The sequence below is a fragment of the Nannobrachium achirus genome (genome assembly GCF_963921795.1).
Source record: "Nannobrachium achirus genome assembly, chromosome: 6".
NCBI lineage: Eukaryota > Metazoa > Chordata > Actinopteri > Myctophiformes > Myctophidae > Nannobrachium > Nannobrachium achirus.
In genome coordinates, this window is record NC_137815.1 from 11,547,810 (window position 1) to 11,565,681 (window position 17,872).

A 17,872-nucleotide genomic window follows, 5' to 3' on the forward strand; every position below is an offset into this window, starting at 1 on the left:
TTCCAAACTTTTTGTGGCAAGTTTACATATACTGTATTAGGAACAATAGAGGCCCTAGTATGCTTCCTTGAGGAACGCCACAGCTTACAGGGGAAGAGACAGGGTACCGTTCACCTCCACCACCTGTTCCCTCCCCACCAGGAAATAGTGCATCCAGCTCACCGCAGCGCTAACAAGACTGCTAGCTTTTAATTGATCAATCACAGGGTTCCCACGGTCATGAAATTCCTGGAAATATTTTGAAATTAGAAAAATATTTTTCCAGTACTGGAAACGTTTTGGAATTTATCAAGGGTCCTGGAAGGTCCTGGAAAAAATAGCTATGCAATGTCTTTGGTTATTGATTTTGTTAATACCTCTGAAATGACAAATTAAACATGGGCCAAATTGTCAAATATTAGAGTCAGAAATTGTGAAAATAGCATGATTATTTGGGGGGTCACGGCCTGAAAAGGTTGAGAACCACTGGCATACACTACCTGTCTTTGGGCATTGCGCATAGGAGTAAATAAGCGACCTGTTATTGAGCTGAATTATTGTTATATAGTCCTGGAAATTGGCTTAAATATTCTGGAAAAGTTTGGGAAATGAATTGGTATAAATGTGTGGGAACCCTGCAATCAGAATGGAGTGATTTATGGTGTAAAATGCCTTCTGGAGGTCCAGCATGACTGCAATGCTGCAATATTTGCCCAAATCGACCTTAGATTTGATGCGGTCGTTCAAATAGAGAAGGCGTGTGTCAGTGGAGTGGGATTCTCTGAAGCCAGATTGTCAGAAATGAACATTTAGGCTGAAACGACAACACAACACAAGTCCTGGGAACTTGTTTCCATTGTGGTCCTATTGTAGAGCAGGGGTTTTCAAAGTGGGTGACGGGGCACCCTGGGGTGCCGCGACGGCAGTCCAGGGGTGCCGCAACATAATTTGATAATATTTGGAATTTATTTGGACACTTGAAAAAAAATATTTAGTACCATTTTTAACTTGAAAGTTATTTTCAGTCAGTTCTAACCAAAATTACTGTTATCGCAACGTTTTTCCTCGCAACATAATCACTAAAATATCGTCACTGTCGGGCAGAAACCTTGTATCTCCAAGTTTCAAATGTGTACGTCTTTTGTTAAAGCAAAGCCCTGCTTCATCATACAAGACTGTCGCATAAAACAGCCGATCTACAAGCACACAACGCCTTGCATCGCGAGGCGTTGTGTGCTTGGAGATCTGCTGTTTTCACTAGTTTAGTACATTTTATAGATGATAAATACAAAACTAACGGTTTTGGACATACAAGGTTTCCACCGACAACGATGATATGCTATAAATATAAGGTGCTGGGAGTGAAAATTATAATGTAGGGGTGCCTCGGATTAAAAATTATTCATGGGGTGCCCTGAGACATAAAAAGGTTTGGGAACCCCTGCAGTAGAGCATTTGTAAGTTCCTAAAGTATTTCCCAATACAATCACATCAACCTGTATTAGGAAATACCTTTGATCTAGCCAGCATGTCAACATGATGCTCTGTAGTCTGTTCTATGAAGGTGTCCCTCACTGAAAATAGCAGATCTACAAGTTCACAACGTATCTCACTGTGAGCTTGTAGATTTTGTAGAAACTTCATCTTCTTGTTCTTATTTTATTGACTGAGTGAAAACTGGATTTGTTGACGACATCCACTTGCATTTGTTCATGTTGTCCACACGAGGGCGACAAAGACTGTTGAATTTAAACATTGATTGATTGAAGACTTTATTCTAGGTTTGCATAGGAAAAAGGTACATGACAGTAGGCCTACAGTTCACTAGTACAAGGTAATCTAAAAGGATAAACACCACAAGAAAGCTTAAGTCAAGCACGGTTTGGGTACAGCAAGTTGTGCAGCAAATACTGGGACCTGATGGTAGGTGTGGCGCTCCACCTCAGCAATCCATCTCCCAGGGGTCTAGCGCAGGGGTCTTCAACAGGGGGTCCGTGGGGATACAGCAGGGGGTCCCTGAAATTGTTTGAGAAAAAGGGGGGGAAAAAAAAGTAAAATATGTATTATTTGTCATTAAATATAAAAAACATGATTCTGTCTCTTTTGAATAACTTGTATACTTGATTATTGTGCAACTGACAGATTGTTAGTGATAGATTGATAATTTGATAGTATTGACATTGGTTCTCAGTTAATAAGGTATGTTTATAAATGGCAGTGGTATGACCACTTGTACACGCGAGTTTAAAATAAAAACATGACTATATGAATCTATTATTTTAATAGCATAGTCTTGAATGCACAATAACATGGTATGTTTGCACATGAAACACAATTGTATACATAAATATACAATAGGTCCTATGTGTTGTAGCCCCACCCCCACCCTACGAGATAGGGGGTCCCTGCTCCATCTCCCCATCAGTTTGGCCCCAGAAAACGATGGTTTAGTGATGAAAAGTGAGTCATCACTTTTCACCGTTTTGTGGGCGTTTTCTTGGGCCACTTATAGCCCAAGAAATGTTTTTTGTGCAAAACAAATGCTTGCAATGGATTCAGCATCACGACAAACCCCTAGTTAGACCCCTCACATCCTACTTAAAGCAAATTTTTATCTGGGTATTTTCCTCCTTTATAGAAAGTCGATGGGAGCCCAACTTGATTTGGCCGCTGTGACGACCCAGAAGGTCGCCGACTCAGGTGCCCTAGCTAAATCATTAGAGCATGCCCTGGGCTACATCTGTGCGAAATTTGGCGCTTTTAGACTAATATAGCGCAAAATATCCCTAACGCCCCCGACTATATGCAAATAGTTGATAAACAAACTGTCATCTAATAGTTTCTATATTTAAAATAAATAAATAAATAAATCACGACACTGATGGGTTTTAGATTAATTCCCATATTTGTAATTTATAATCCTTATCCTTTCACAGAAGACTCAGCTTCTACCCACAGAGTAAAACCACAGTTAGAGTCAGAGTCCAAGAAAGGAGACCACACCATGTACGTCCGTTTGAAATAATTGTATTAAGAGAATAGTGCAGAGTACAACGTACTGGGTATTTTCCTCCTTTATAGAAAGTCGATGGGAGCCCAACTTGATTTGGCCGCTGTGACGACCCAGAAGGTCGCCGACTCAGGCGCCCTAGCTAAATCATTAGAGCATGCCCTGGGCTACATCTGTGCGAAATTTGGCGCTTTTAGACTAATATAGCGCAAAATATCCCTAACGCCCCCGACTATATGCAAATAGTTGATAAACAAACTGTCATCTAATAGTTTCTATATTTAAAATAAATAAATAAATAAATCACGACACTGATGGGTTTTAGATTAATTCCCATATTTGTAATTTATAATCCTTATCCTTTCACAGAAGACTCAGCTTCTACCCACAGAGTAAAACCACAGTTAGAGTCAGAGTCCAAGAAAGGAGACCACACCATGTACGTCCGTTTGAAATAATTGTATTAAGAGAATAGTGCAGAGTACAACGTACAGTACAGCAAATTCACCCATCGTGCCTTCTCTGGCTCATAGACAGTTGACATGATTTTATATAGTTACTGTAAAACAGTAGTAGGATGATGTAATATCGTGACCGTGGTCACCTCATCGGCTGACCTGATCTTTATCATAACCTGACCGAGCCCGATGATGGCAGCAGTGCGTATGCCTGGCTGCGCTGCATATCGCTCTTCTACCTTCATCTGGGATCCCTCCGGCAGACTCGATGTAAGGGGCGGGCCATTTTTTGAAATTCTTTAGCAGGTGATTGGATGGGGCCGTCTCTCAATCACAGTCTGGGAGTGCCAACTGGCTTTACGAGCGTTATCAACTCCCGCCAAGAGATCTCAGATGGTAAAGTAGGGCGGTAGCCTACGCACTACTGCCACCATCTGACGCAAGTGGGACTGAGTCACTAGGGCCCAAGGTGGAGGGGCCCTAGTAACTTTAGCTATTGGAAAAATAGCAAATATATGCGAGCTTGTAGATCTGCTATTTTTTCAAAGTTGTGAAAATGTGTGCAAATATTGAATATGGGCCCCTGTGTATTTTTTAAGCAAACATTTTGTAACTAAAATTTTGCTTCGGGGGGTCCCCTGAGCTAAATATTTTGAGATGGGGGTCCGTGGCCAAATACATATCATCTTGGGGGTCCTTGACCTGAAAATGTTTGAGCACCACTGATATGTAAACATAGGTTTACAAAAAAAAAAGCAGATCTACAATCTCGCAGCGCGGCACTCGGTGCCGTGCTGTGAGCTTGTAGATCTGCTATTTTTCAATATTAACATCCATGGGGGGCCCGCAGTGAATCCTTGTACCCAGGGCCCAGAATTTGGTGTGACGCCCCTGCACACTGAGGAGTGAGAGACACTAGCATCCTTTAAAATCGCCCACCATTTACAGGCAGCAGCCTTTCGCAACTGGTAAAACAAACCTAGCCCAGCCCTACCCTACCCTCCCCTGCCCCTTCTTTGTATTTACTTACTGTTTGTTTACATCTACTGCATAGTAGCCTACTGTGTTCTATTCGTCTGTCATTCAGTGTTATATGAGATACTTAAATGGTTTCCTGTGGAAATAAGCTTAGTCTTTCTAGGATCTCCTTTTAGTAGACCTTGTACCAGTGAACTGTACCGTCATGAAACTGTACTTTTTCCTATGCAAACTTCTAATAAAGTCTTCAATCAATCAATCAATCAATCAATCAATCAATCAATCAATCAATCAATCAAACAAACAAACAAACAAACAAACAAACAAACAAACACCAGTGGTGGGAAAAGTAGGCCTACTCACATTTCAAAAGTAGTAACACTCTGTTACAAGTAAAAGTCTGGAAATTCGAAAGTATTGGCATCAATGTACTTACAGTATGAGGGGAACTGCGGGAGCAGTGTGTGTTCGGGTTTCAAGCCGGACAAAATAGACGGCCGCGCGCCGTTTCCGTCCTTCTTTCTCTTCCGGGGTGAAACACACATGGGATTTATGGTTCTTTGAAGTGAGCTGGATCGCTGGGATCCGTTCCTTTCAAAGAGCCGTTCGAAAGACTGGCTCATTCTAGTTACAGGTTACTTTGTAGATTTTTATTATAATTACAAATTCACTTCAACCCTATACATTTCAGCCATATAGGCTACATTTCCGCCATTTGAAAATAGCCGATCTACAAGCTCACAATGCAGATAATTTTTTCTACGTTTCTACATTGGAAAAACTGTGAATGGGACATTCTGCATAATGACTAGTATTTTCTACTACTAGGCCTATTGGTATTTTAAGTGCATTTTGATACCGATACTTTTGTACTTTTACTCAAGTAGTAGTCTACATTTTAATTCCAAACTTCTACTTGTTGCAGAGTATTTCCACGTTGCAGTATTGATACTTTTACATGAGTAAAGAATGTTTACTTATGTAAATTCCACAACTGTTCATTTACAAAATGAACGGCTCCCTAATGCGAACCGAATCCTATCGTTCATTTCAAAGAGTCGTTCAAAATACTCGATTCGTTCGCGAACGTCCCACCTCTACTAGACGAGCAGCAACGGACGACGAACATGAGACAGATTATAGATTCTGTGTTTACTTACAATATAAGCAGTTTGCAGTGCACTGCACACACCTTCGTGTAACCTCTGTTGGAGAGTGTGTTGCACATCAGATTGTGGAAAGAGTGACAGGCTGTCTCGTTGTGAAAAATGGAGGGCTTTCCACACTAATGCTAAGGCAGCTAAACAGTTGGAATCCTTACCCACTTTAGAGGCGTTAAAGTGTGTTTTCTACCAGGATAAATGATTGGGGAAGGTAGGCCTATGTTCTCTTTTTTGTGAATGCTTAAAGGAGCTATAGTTTTTCTTGAAAAACGGAAGCTAAAATAAAAATAATGTCGAAAATATTTTATAAAAAAGATTCAGCTTCATATAGGCTATGTGTTTCTTTTCAAAAATGACCACAAAAAGCGCAAAATAATGATAACATAATCATTTTGGCCGTTGTCGGGCTGAATTTGTTTATAGGTCTATCCCTCTTTTATATCGATTGATAAGGGAACAAAGTCAGCCTGACAAAGGCCAAAATGATTATTTTATCATTATTTTACGCTCTTTGGGTCATTTTTGAATAGAAACACATAGCCTATATGAAGCTTAATCTTTTTAACCTATTTAACTTATTTTTATTTTAGCGTCCGTTTTTCAAGAAAAAGTTGACTATAGCTCAAGTGGGCTTAAAGGAGTCATCCAGACCAAAACACATATAGGGTTAAATCTGTCTTTTATCATACCCCTTTATACCTGCTTTAGTCCATTTTTTTCATAGCTGCCCCTGTTGCTAGATTTCGGCTGCCCCTGTTGCTAGATTTCGTGGGCCCTCTCATAACTAACAGAGTGTATAGCCTTTTACTAGTGCGGTTATTTCTTCAGCTTCAAAGTTAGTATTTTTTTATTGGATTGTGTTTACACAACGTCCTGAGACCAACCAAACCGCTGTTTTGACCTCACAGGCACCCTTACTTGTCAAACCGACCCCTCCCTCCCCTCCCTTTCTAGCCTCTCCTCTCCCTGCTCTGGTGCAGAGCAGAAGCCGTTTGACAAGTAAGGGTGCCTGTGAGGTCAAAACAGCGGTTTGGTTGGTCTCAGGACGTTGTGTAAACACAATCCAATAAAAAAATACTAACTTTGAAGCTGAAGAAATAACCGCACTAGTATAAAGGCTATACACTCTGTTAGTTATGAGAGGGCCCGCAAAATCTAGCAACAGGGGCAGCCGAAATCTAGCAACAGGGGCAGCTATGAAAAAAATCAACTAAAGCAGGTATAAAGGGGTATGATAAAAGACAGATTTAACCCTATATGTGTTTTGGTCTGGATGACTCCTTTAAGTGGGCTAAAGAAAAATGGGCATTTCACTATCACCTAAATCATTTTTCATTTGCACAAATCTTGACACTTTCTAAAAAGAAAATAATCATTCTGCTTACCTTTAAAGAGGGAAAGGTTTCTATCAGAGGTAATTACATGAATATATTAATATATTTCCCACACAATATTGTGCTAATTTGAAGTTCTTTTTTCACTTAGAGACCTTAAAGTTATGATTTATAATTACATATTCAGGAAGTGCTCTGTGAAAAAGTAACTTGCCCAAGTGATTAATGATAGCCATGCAAAACATTACAGTCTGTTATGTTTCAGTGATTACGCAAATAAGTTATTCAGGGTTCCCACGGTCATGAAATTCCTGGAAATATTTTTAAATAAGAACAATATTTTTCCAGTACTGGAAAGGTTTTGGAATTGATCAAGGGTCCTGGAAAAAAAACCTATGCATTGTCTTTCATTATTGATTTTGTTAATACTGAAATGACAAATTAAACATGGGCCAAGAGGCAGATCTGCTATTTTCACAATAGAACCGTGTTATACAAATTCCTCAACTCTAGTGCTTGTCAGGGTGGGGGGTCCCCAGTTAAAACATGATTATTTCGGGGGTCACGGCTTGAAAATGTTGAGAACCACTGGCATACCCTACCTGTCTTTGGGCATTGCTCATAGGAGTAAGATATTGAGCTGAATTATTGTTACATAGTCCTGGAAATTGGGTTAAATATTCTGGAAAAGTTTTGGAAAAGTTTTGGAAATTATTTGTTAAAAAATTGTGGGAACCCTGGTTATTGGTCTGTTGGTCACAGCCATTTCTAGCCTAAAAAGGTCAGATTAATACGGAGGAATGAAAGACACACGCACGCACGCACACATGCACACACACACACACACACACTGCCTGAACCATGTCTGTGTAGGCCTACATGCATGTATGTATATGAGTATTCACTAATCATGTTCAACCTAGATTTAACACTATAAAAGGCTCTAATTCGTTCTCCAGCTATACCACCAACATGTGGAACGCCCTGCCGCAAGCCTTAAAGGAGTGTAAGTCCCTAGCCTCCTTCAAAATTGGTCTGAAAAGTCACCTTCAGGCGGCTGCTAGTCGAGACTTGTAAATAGACTAAGCCCCCATGTTTCCACCACTTCTTTCTGCTTTTGTAATTGATGTTATCCTAGGCTCTGTACTGTCTATCGGGAAATCGGACCCATTCTATGTCACAGGGGGCTCATTTCCTGTTGGGCCCCCTTCCTATAACTATCTGGGGGCGGTGCTTTTTGGGAGGCCATATTCTATTGAGACTATATATATATGAGGTGGAACCATGAGGTAAAGTGGTGCTAAAATTGGAACGATACAGAGACGATTAGCATGGTGCCATGCTAAAATTGGAATGATACAGAAAAGATTAGCATGGTGCCATCATGGTATCTTTTCTGTATCGTTCCAATTTTAGCCCAAAGACAGCACCCCGTTGCCAACAAAGGGCATTTATTTGCATCTGAAATGGCTTGGAATTAGAGACAGACCGAACATGACATTTCAATATCTGAATGTTTGTTTAGGCTAGAACCTGTATAAAAACTTATTATGGACCAATATTTATATAAAATATGTATTTTTAAAAGCATGGTGTGGCCCCTTTAACAAATCTGGATCAAACTCTGGGGTTTTAATTGTTTCATTCCAGACTGTGTGGAGTCCAGACTGCAGGTGCAGATGAACTCTCCAGACTCAGCCAGACCCGTTTCAGTGAAACAGGAGGAACATGAAGACCAGTCAGACCTCAGTAAGTTTCACTGTCTCTTTCTTTCTTTCATTTTTCAATAGGTGCTGTAAGTTATAAGTCGTTTGGCACTAAGTGAGTTAACAGGTTAAACATGACGTCATGGGATAAGCCCAAAGCTTACTCATACCAGGTACTCAATAAATTTGTTATCGAGTTTGTAGAGATATTTAGCGGTAGGCGAAAATACTCTTCTCCACAACTTAAGTGCCAGGCGAAAGGACCAAATGCATTTTGGCAAATATGTTTTTGGCAAAAGTGCCGGTGACCCATATTGTAAACAGCCTTTTTTGACCTGGGTTAGGGGAGTGACCAAAGTAGGGCTGAAAGATCATTATTTTACATCTGTGCACTTTGACTCACTAAAAACCCGAACTCAATCTCAGTTAGACAGTGAGAGGTTTAGTTCTGAACTCGCCAATATGATGGAAAGAGAGCCTTTTGGTAACAGACCAATCTTTTTGTTTCAAGGAGTAAATAATCATATTGATCAAAAGATAATTCGTGTTAATTTTAGCCATAATCAAACAGCCCTTAACCTTGTGTGAATTCTGTGAAACTTGATTATTTTGATCTGGTGGTGGCGGCGCTAGAACACTTGGTTAGGGTTAAACTTCCAAGAAGAATGAATGCACTGATCAAGCTTGATGACAATCTACCCATTACATTTTGAGACAGTGTCCACCTGGAGTGTTTGGCCACAAGATGGCACCAGAGGAGAGGTCCTTTAATCAGTAGGTAATCTCTGCAGCATTAAAGTAATTATTGTTTTATTTATATTTATTAACAGGTGTGGGCCCGCCTTTTGACAAACAATCACATGTACACAAGCCTCTGTGTTACTTGCTTTGCCAAGCTGTATACCATTTCAAAGCTAAGATTCTTGTGATTCCGAATCTGCAAAACATTTGATCATAGCACCGAAACGCAAACAACGCAGAAGTCCGACATAAACAAACAAACAAACAAATATTCATAAAGCTGCTGCTACTAAGTTGGATTGTACTCCAACAACACATATTTCCACAACAATGATGTTCTTGTGTAGAGGAAGGGTAAACATGATAAAATCCATTGATTGTACAAAGTCCAAACCACATTTTCTGTCAAGAAACCACTGTACAACTATAGTCACGGATACAAGCGTGATGTCAGACGATGACAATCCTTCACGTTTTTTTGCTTCTAACTCCAGTTCAGGTTTTCAGTATTACAATTGTGTACTTTCAAAATGGCCTCCAAGCGATGACACAATGATTGACACTTCATTTCACCCAATTGGAGATTCTAGTCCTGTTTCAGTCGCCTCCCAGTCCCCCAATAGCAACCAATTGTCTGTGCTCAGAGGCGGTGCATGCCCCTGTTTCCGGGGCCATATATTCAGCCAGTGGCAGCAGGTTGTTCTGATGACTGGCACATCTTATAGCCAATCAAATTCTCTATAAATTGGTGTCTAGTTTGTTTTGGGAAAGTTGACTACATTACCCAAAACCCCCGTGCGCAACAGCAACAGGGCACATGCAGCAGTGCGCTGAATGTCAGAGCAAGAGTGTTATAACAAGCAGTCAAATAAATACATTAAATAATAATAATAATAAATAAATGAAAATAATAAAAAATTAAATTATAAAAATCCAGTCTATTAGCCTTTTTTGACCTTTTTATATATGCAAATGTCTCCAAATGAAAACGCATAGACATACACTTAGGGAAACGTGTACAATATTCATATTCTGTAGTTTTATCGTGTCCTTTGAAATTGGGCTAGGTAAAGCTTAAAAATGTGGCCATATTGTGTTTTTCAGCTCCTATACGATAACAGTGTTATGCAATATTTATTGAAAATATTTAGGCGAGCATTAAAAACCTGCTATTCCTTTAACCTCTTAACAGGTGTGGGCCCGCCGGCGGGCCCGCCGGCCGTATTTTGACAAACAATCACGTTTAGACAAGCCTCTGTGTTACTTGCATTGCCAAGCTGTATACCATTTTAAAGCTAAGATTCTTGTGATTACGAATCCGCAAACCATTTGATTATAGCACCGAAACCCACACCGCAAACAACGCAGAAGTCCGACGTAAACAAACAAACAAATATTCATAAATCTGCTGCTACTCACGTTTAGAGTTGGATTGTACTCCAACAACATCATATATTTCCACAACAATGATGTTCTTGTGTAGAGGAAGGGTAAACATGATAAAATCCATTGATTGTATAAAGTCCAAACCACATTTTCTGCCAAGAAACCTCTGTACAACTATAGTCACGGATACAAGCGTGATGTCAGACGATGACAATCTTTCACGTGTTTTTGCTTCTAACTCCAGTTCAGGTTTTCAGTATTACAACTCAATACTATTAACATGGCTTCCAAGCTCCATACAATGATTGACACTTCATTTCACCCAATTGGAGCTTAATCTAGTCCTGTCTCAGTCGTCTACCAGGCCCCCAATAGCAACCAATAGCAGGGTTTCCGCCACCGTTATATAGGCCGGGCGCCCCGCCCGGTCTGAAATCGCCCCCGCCTGGCCAGACGTCCAGGGAAAATGATGCAAAATAAAAGCGTACAGGCAGGCGACACGGCTCTGGAATTTGTTTAAGAATGTGCATGCATCCTGCCTCGCTGCGCTGTCTATCAGCGCACATTAACACCAGATAGATTTGTGTGATAACGCGTCTGTCAATTGCGCAGAACCATATAGTTACAGTAGGTCTCACTCTGAACTGCATGCACTTTCTCCATTTCTCTGTCTGCCTGGCGGCTGGCTCTCTCTCCCCCTCTCTCTCTCTCTTTGTGCGTATGTGTGCGTGTGCGTGTGTGTGTGTGTGTGTGTGTGTGTGTGTGTGTGCGCGCGCGCGCAATCGCTCACATTGTGTAGAGACAGCCTGCAGCAAAGTCCACGGGATAAATCCCCTTTGTGAAAATAAGTTGTGTGAGGCTGTCAGAATGGCATGGAGAGGCTACATGTCACTATCTCTCCTCCTTCCCCTCTCTCGTCTCTCGATCCCCCTCTCACACACGCACAGAGGGAGATTAGCCGACATGCTAACAGTGCCGCTATGTGTCCGTCTGTCCGATGGGACGCGATGCCAGATGAGAACCACAACAAAACGTTTTTATCATCTTCACCTACCCTCCCGGCGAGTCAACAGTTTGAAAATGCAGATCCTACATTCTGCGCTACATTGGTTGTGGGCAGTGCAAGGGCAGTGGTGGAAAAAGTACTCAAATGTTTTACTTAAGTAAAAGTATCAATGCTGTAATCAATGTAGAAGTAGCCTACTCAGTTACAAGTAAAAGTCAAGCTCACAACGCTGCATGCATGCACACACACACAGACACACTCTGGACAGCGACATCTGCTGGTCAAGAAAAAAAAACATAAAATGCCATCAACAGCTTGGCCTAAATTGGCCCCATCACTCTTCGTTCTTTTTCTGTGCCAAGGGTTCACTTCCCAAACTGTGCTGGCTGATTAACTTGATTAAAAAAAAGTTACTTCTGTGACAAAATGTTGAATAAATGTCAGAATGACGATAGCAAGTAGTTTGTTTTCCATCATCACACCAACTGTTATCATGATGTTTGTGGTTTGAAAATACCTGTAATTGATTAAGACACTTCTCTTAACTTGTTAACATTTTTAGGCCAAAAATGATTTAAAAAAAATGGCAAAGATAAGAATTAATAACTCTAATAAATTAATTAATTATCAAAATTTTTCGCCGCCCGCGCTCGCGCGGGCGCAGGGAGGTCCCCCCTGGTCAAGACTTTTTTCTGCAGGAAACCCTGAATAGTATGTTCTCAGAGGAGGTCCATGACTCCGTTTCATGGCCCATATATTCAGCCAATGGCAGCAGGTTGTTCTGATGACTGGCACTTCTTATAGCCAATGAAATTCTCCACAAAATGTGTCTACTTTATTTTGGCTGAAGTGAACTACAATCAGAGCACACGAGCGGAGTGGAGCGGATCGATATACCGCTCCGCGCTCCAGGGGTCTGCGGTCTCGCTCGCTAATCACTCACGTCGTCTCCCCGGCCGCTCCGCTCCCCCCCCGCTCCGTCGCTCACCTTGATTTGCGCATATATCGCTCACCGCTCGCTCCGCGCTCCGCTCTCAGGCAATCTTCTCATCAGCCAAAAAAAAGAAAAAGAAAAGAAGACGCTTGTTTACATGTGCGCTCTTTTCACGATAATTTAAAACAGCTATACGATTGTAGGCAAAGCCTATTCATTATCCTATCAATTATTAACCTAGAATTAGGTAATAATGTAGCCTATATGCCATGATTGCCATCATATAATAATAATTTTCCATGATTAGCCAAGTAAGAGGCCTACGGTTAAAGACTAACAATTAAATATAAATAAACTACATTATTTAACTACTTTATGACGGTAATATTTAATTACACATTTAAATGTCACTGAATAACTTTCAAATTAATGGTTAAAGTCTGAACTAGAGTAAATAAACTACATTATTTAACTACTTTATGACGGTAATATTTAATTACACATTTAAATGTCACTGAATAACTTTCAAATTAATGGTTAAAGTCTGAACTAGAGTAATGAAAACAGATCAACTTAACTTCAGTAAATATAATTTTTATTTTACCATCGCAACAGGTAGGCCTAGGGCCTATAGACCAATTATTTGTATACAAACAGTGCGGATGCGCGCGCACCGGTGAAGCAGTAAACCATGCGGAAGTAACTACTCACAATAGAGCTAGACGCATGGCTGGACGTTCGACTGCGTTTGGACTCGGCTAGGGAGAAGAGAATCAGTTGTGAACTTGTTAATAATGGCGTCGTGTTGTGCAGTGGGCTGCCAGAACCGACAAAGTCATAATAAAGATCTTAAGTTTTACCGGATACCCAGAAATAACACTCCGTACAATAGGAATCGCCGACGGCTTTGGCTGCAAGCAATCCGAAGAGACCAATGGAGCGAGGATCTCATCAAAAATGCACGACTATGCAGTGCGCATTTCATATCAGGTAAATTAATTAAGCCAGTGCATGGTTCTCTAACCTTTTCATGTCAATGACCCCCAAATTGACACTTATTAGCCCACGGGCCCCCATTTGAAAATATATGCCAAGCTACAGTGATTCCCAACCATAATAATTTCAAGGAAACCCAGTTTGACTTGCATTATCGTCAATGGACCCCATTTAATGGTGTTTCTATCTCTGAGATGTTAATTTAACTCTTGAGTGTATAAATGGTACCAATTCCAGCTCTCAAAGTTACAGTACATACCCATAAGGGACGGGTAACTACTACCCCCTGGAACTCCCTCAAGAACCCCTGGGGTCCCCAGAAATTTGAGAAATGTTGTTGGAATAGATTAGAGAATCATTAGACTATCTTTGATTCTCTGTCACAGATATATTTGTAATTATAAACAAATGTAACTTTCCTCCTTAATGTTTTGTACAAACCATACAGTCAGTCTGTAAAGCAAACGTTTTTGTTTTTATAGGAGCAGTATCTATGGACTATGACAGTCCTGACTTTGTGCCTTCAATCTTCGCTCACTCAAGGAAAGAACCTAACAAATCGAAAGCCAAACTTGAGAGGTAAATGGACCATGTTTATTTACCATTATTTGAGCTTGTGCTCTCCTGTACCTCAATGGAGTAAGTCACAGCAAAGCATTATTATCTTTTCATTGTTGGATTATGTAAATGAGGAAAAATAAGCGTTAGCTCTCTCCTCAACAGATTTGAGAGGAAAAGAAAAAGGGATGAGGAACCTATTTCTCACAGACCACTGATGGATGTTGGTGATCCTCAGCAGCCCATAGAAGAGGATTCCTCAGTGGAGCCTTGCACTGGTAACTAAGAACCCCACACACTTTTATCCAGGGGTTGTCAGCGTTTTCAGGCCAAGGATCCCTTAGCAGAGACAGATGAAGCAGGGACCTCCACTGTATACTGTATCAAATTGTCTTGTACATTCAATGTTTTCATAGATGGCCACATAGTGATATGATACTGACCATGGTACTTGCTGACATGATACTGTAGTATCACTATGGTTGTGAAAATGCTTGTTTTTTTGTTTGTTTACACATGCTCTTTCTTTCCTATTAATGTTAGATTCATGTTAATGTGTAGTTTGCTTTGTAAACTTCTTCTTTAGCTTCAAGTAATGTACTTGGTCTGTTCAATGTTTATCAGCCCCCCCCCCCCCCCCCAAAAAAAAAAGTGCATTACTTTCCAAATATAGCAGATCTACAAGCTCATGCTAAGCAGTCAGCTTGTAGCTACTGTAAGTGTTTAACCACTGTAATTACTGCTCTTCTCTTTCAGAAGCCTCAGAAGCCACAGTCCCAGAGGCTATCTATGATGATCTCCAATTCAAGTTCACCCAGCTTTCTACAGAGTGTGTCAACCTACGCTCGGACATCAACAAACTAAAAGATGAAAATGAGCAACTAAAAGAAAAACTGAGAAACACTGAGTTTTCCTACAGCTCAATTAAAAGTAAAGCGGCAAGTGTTCTGTTCTTCACAGGTCTAACCAGTGTTATTTTTGAGTGGTTGGTCCTAAAATTTAATGCTTACGTTCCGGTTGTCCGTGCCTCTAAGAGCCTGGAGGATCATCTATTGGTTATTTTAATGAAGCTCAGATTGGGTATCAGCAACAAGGATATTGCATTTCGATTCAAGGTTACAGAATGTGATATATCCAAAATATTAAGAGCTTGGCTCCCTGTTATGAGTAAGGTTTTAAAACCTCTCATCAAGTGGCCAAGTAAGCATATGGTATTAAAAACCATGCCAAAATGTTTTAAACCCAAGTATAAACATGCCAGGTGCATCATTGATTGTACAGAGATTTTTATTAACAGACCGTCAAATTTAACTACAAGGGCTCAATCGTGGTCAAATTATAAACACCATAACACTATAAAATGTTTGGTGGGGATGTCACCGGCAGGATCTATATCTTTTCTGTCACCAGGCATGGGTGGCCGAACTTCTGACAAAGAAATTACTGCAAAATCTGGATTTTTAAATCTTCTTGAACAAAACGATGAAATTCTTGCTGATCGTGGGTTTACTATTAGAGACGAACTTGCTGTACATGGTGCCACCCTTAAAATCCCTCATTTTACCAAGGGTAAGAAGCAGCTCTCTGCTCAAGAAGTCGGTACATCAAGGCAGTTGTCTAATGTTAGAATACACATTGAAAGGGTAATAGGTAGATGGAAAAAATTCAAAATTCTATCAACTGTTATTCCAGTCAATCAGGCAGATCTCTTAGATGATATGGTAATTGTATGTGGAGCATTAACAAATCTTTGTAAGAGTGTAGTTCCTAGAAGATGAATGAATAACATGAAACTACATCTCATTCATTTCTACATTGTTCACATTGCCATTTCACAGGTCTTCTTTTTATTTGCACACATGTGTAATGGTAACAACTTTTGCATTTATCACAGCTAATCATTTTGCCAAAGTTTGGCCTGTTACAGTGTGAGCAGACAGAAGGTGTTGCAGTCAGTGGATCCATGCTACGTGTTAACAACTCTGGCAAAATGTGTTTGAAGAATAATTCAGCTTTAGGCAGGGCTGCTTGCAGCATTTCCTCATCTCTGGGAATGCGATTGATGATTACAGGTAGCTTTGTCCAAACGACAAAGTCACAGTGCTTCACATCACAGACTGCCATGTGAAGTTGGACTTGGTGGTAATACTGATGACCTTTCTTAAGTTTGAGTGATTTGTCTAGGCAGAACTGTGTGTCCTCTCCACTCCCTGTCAGGCCATCACGGTATTTGTATGGGCACTTAATTTCAAGTGTTCCTTTCCCACAACAAGAACAGCTCGTCACTCCATCTGGTGATGCCCCAAGATGCGGTCTCTCTTGCTGTACAAATAAACCACATCGTTCCACCTCAAAGTTTTGATGTTTCTTCTGCATTAATTGAATGTATTGTCTTCTTGCTGTGTCCTCATGTTCTCTTCCCCAACGGACTGCATTGCAGTTCAAATCATTGTCATTGTAGTGCATTATGTCTTTGACTAGGTTACATTTAGCTGACTCAGACTTCACTGTGCATGTGCGATAAAAGGTGGTGCTAGTTATCCTTCCAATCCTGTGTGTATGCCAGGCTGTTGATTGGGCCTGTTCTCTTGTTGTAACTTCAATGTTTATACATTGCTCATGCGATAACTTTTGCTTTAGTTTATTAAATGTTAATTCACTCCTCTCTTGTATTACATTTAAGCTAAGGCCCTTCAGATCTGCATCATACAGACCTACTAGTGGCTCTGGCAGATTCTCTTCTTGAGTGTCACAGTCCTCTGTTTCTGAGGCAGTGTCTGTGTCACTGTTGTGTATAGCATTGAACACAGCTGCTTTTGGTTCCCTTGGTTTGACTTCAAGATAGACCTCTTCATCTGTCAACTCTGGGAAGGGGAAAAAAAGACAAATGATTGCCATGACAATTTTCTTATACAAAACGTTCATTCCATGTGTCATAAGTGTGTTACTTGGCAATTAATGTTTTATAGAAAAACTGATAGTGGCTTTTGCAATTCATTATCTTAAGTATTGTCAAGAATGCTTCCTCCATGTACCGAGTTCTACTAATTGCATTTTGATTATAATACTGTATATGAAACGTAAGAGCATTATGTCATGTTTTGAGGCTAGATACTGAGGTTAGATACTGGTTAACAATCAACTATGTTTATGTTGCAGCAATCTGAGTTCCCAGAGGTAATTTTTTCCGCCACTAGGTGGCGAAAAATGTTGCAGCTACAAACATGATTTGTCTTAAAGTGTTTTAATTGTATAACAAATCTGATTGTGTCATACCTTTAACATGGTCCAGTGTAGGCTTTGCTCTGGGAGGCTGCAGATGTGTATCTGTCCTTTTAGGCTTCTTAAAGCTCATTTCACTCAAAAAGACGTTCTCCACCTTCCGTTTTGAGTTGTTCCACGTGCAAGGACCAGAGGTACAAGATGATTCGGTCTTTCCCATTCTGACGAACAACTCCACTTTGAACATTAGTGCAGCTGCATGGCTGCAACATGACCCCAACCTGCAATTGTTGACAGTCCACAAATACACAGATTAGTAAAACATTGTCACCATTGCATTTTAACTCTACCCAACATGTTTATATCTATATGTAATAGGCTGCTAATTAAATCATAAACAC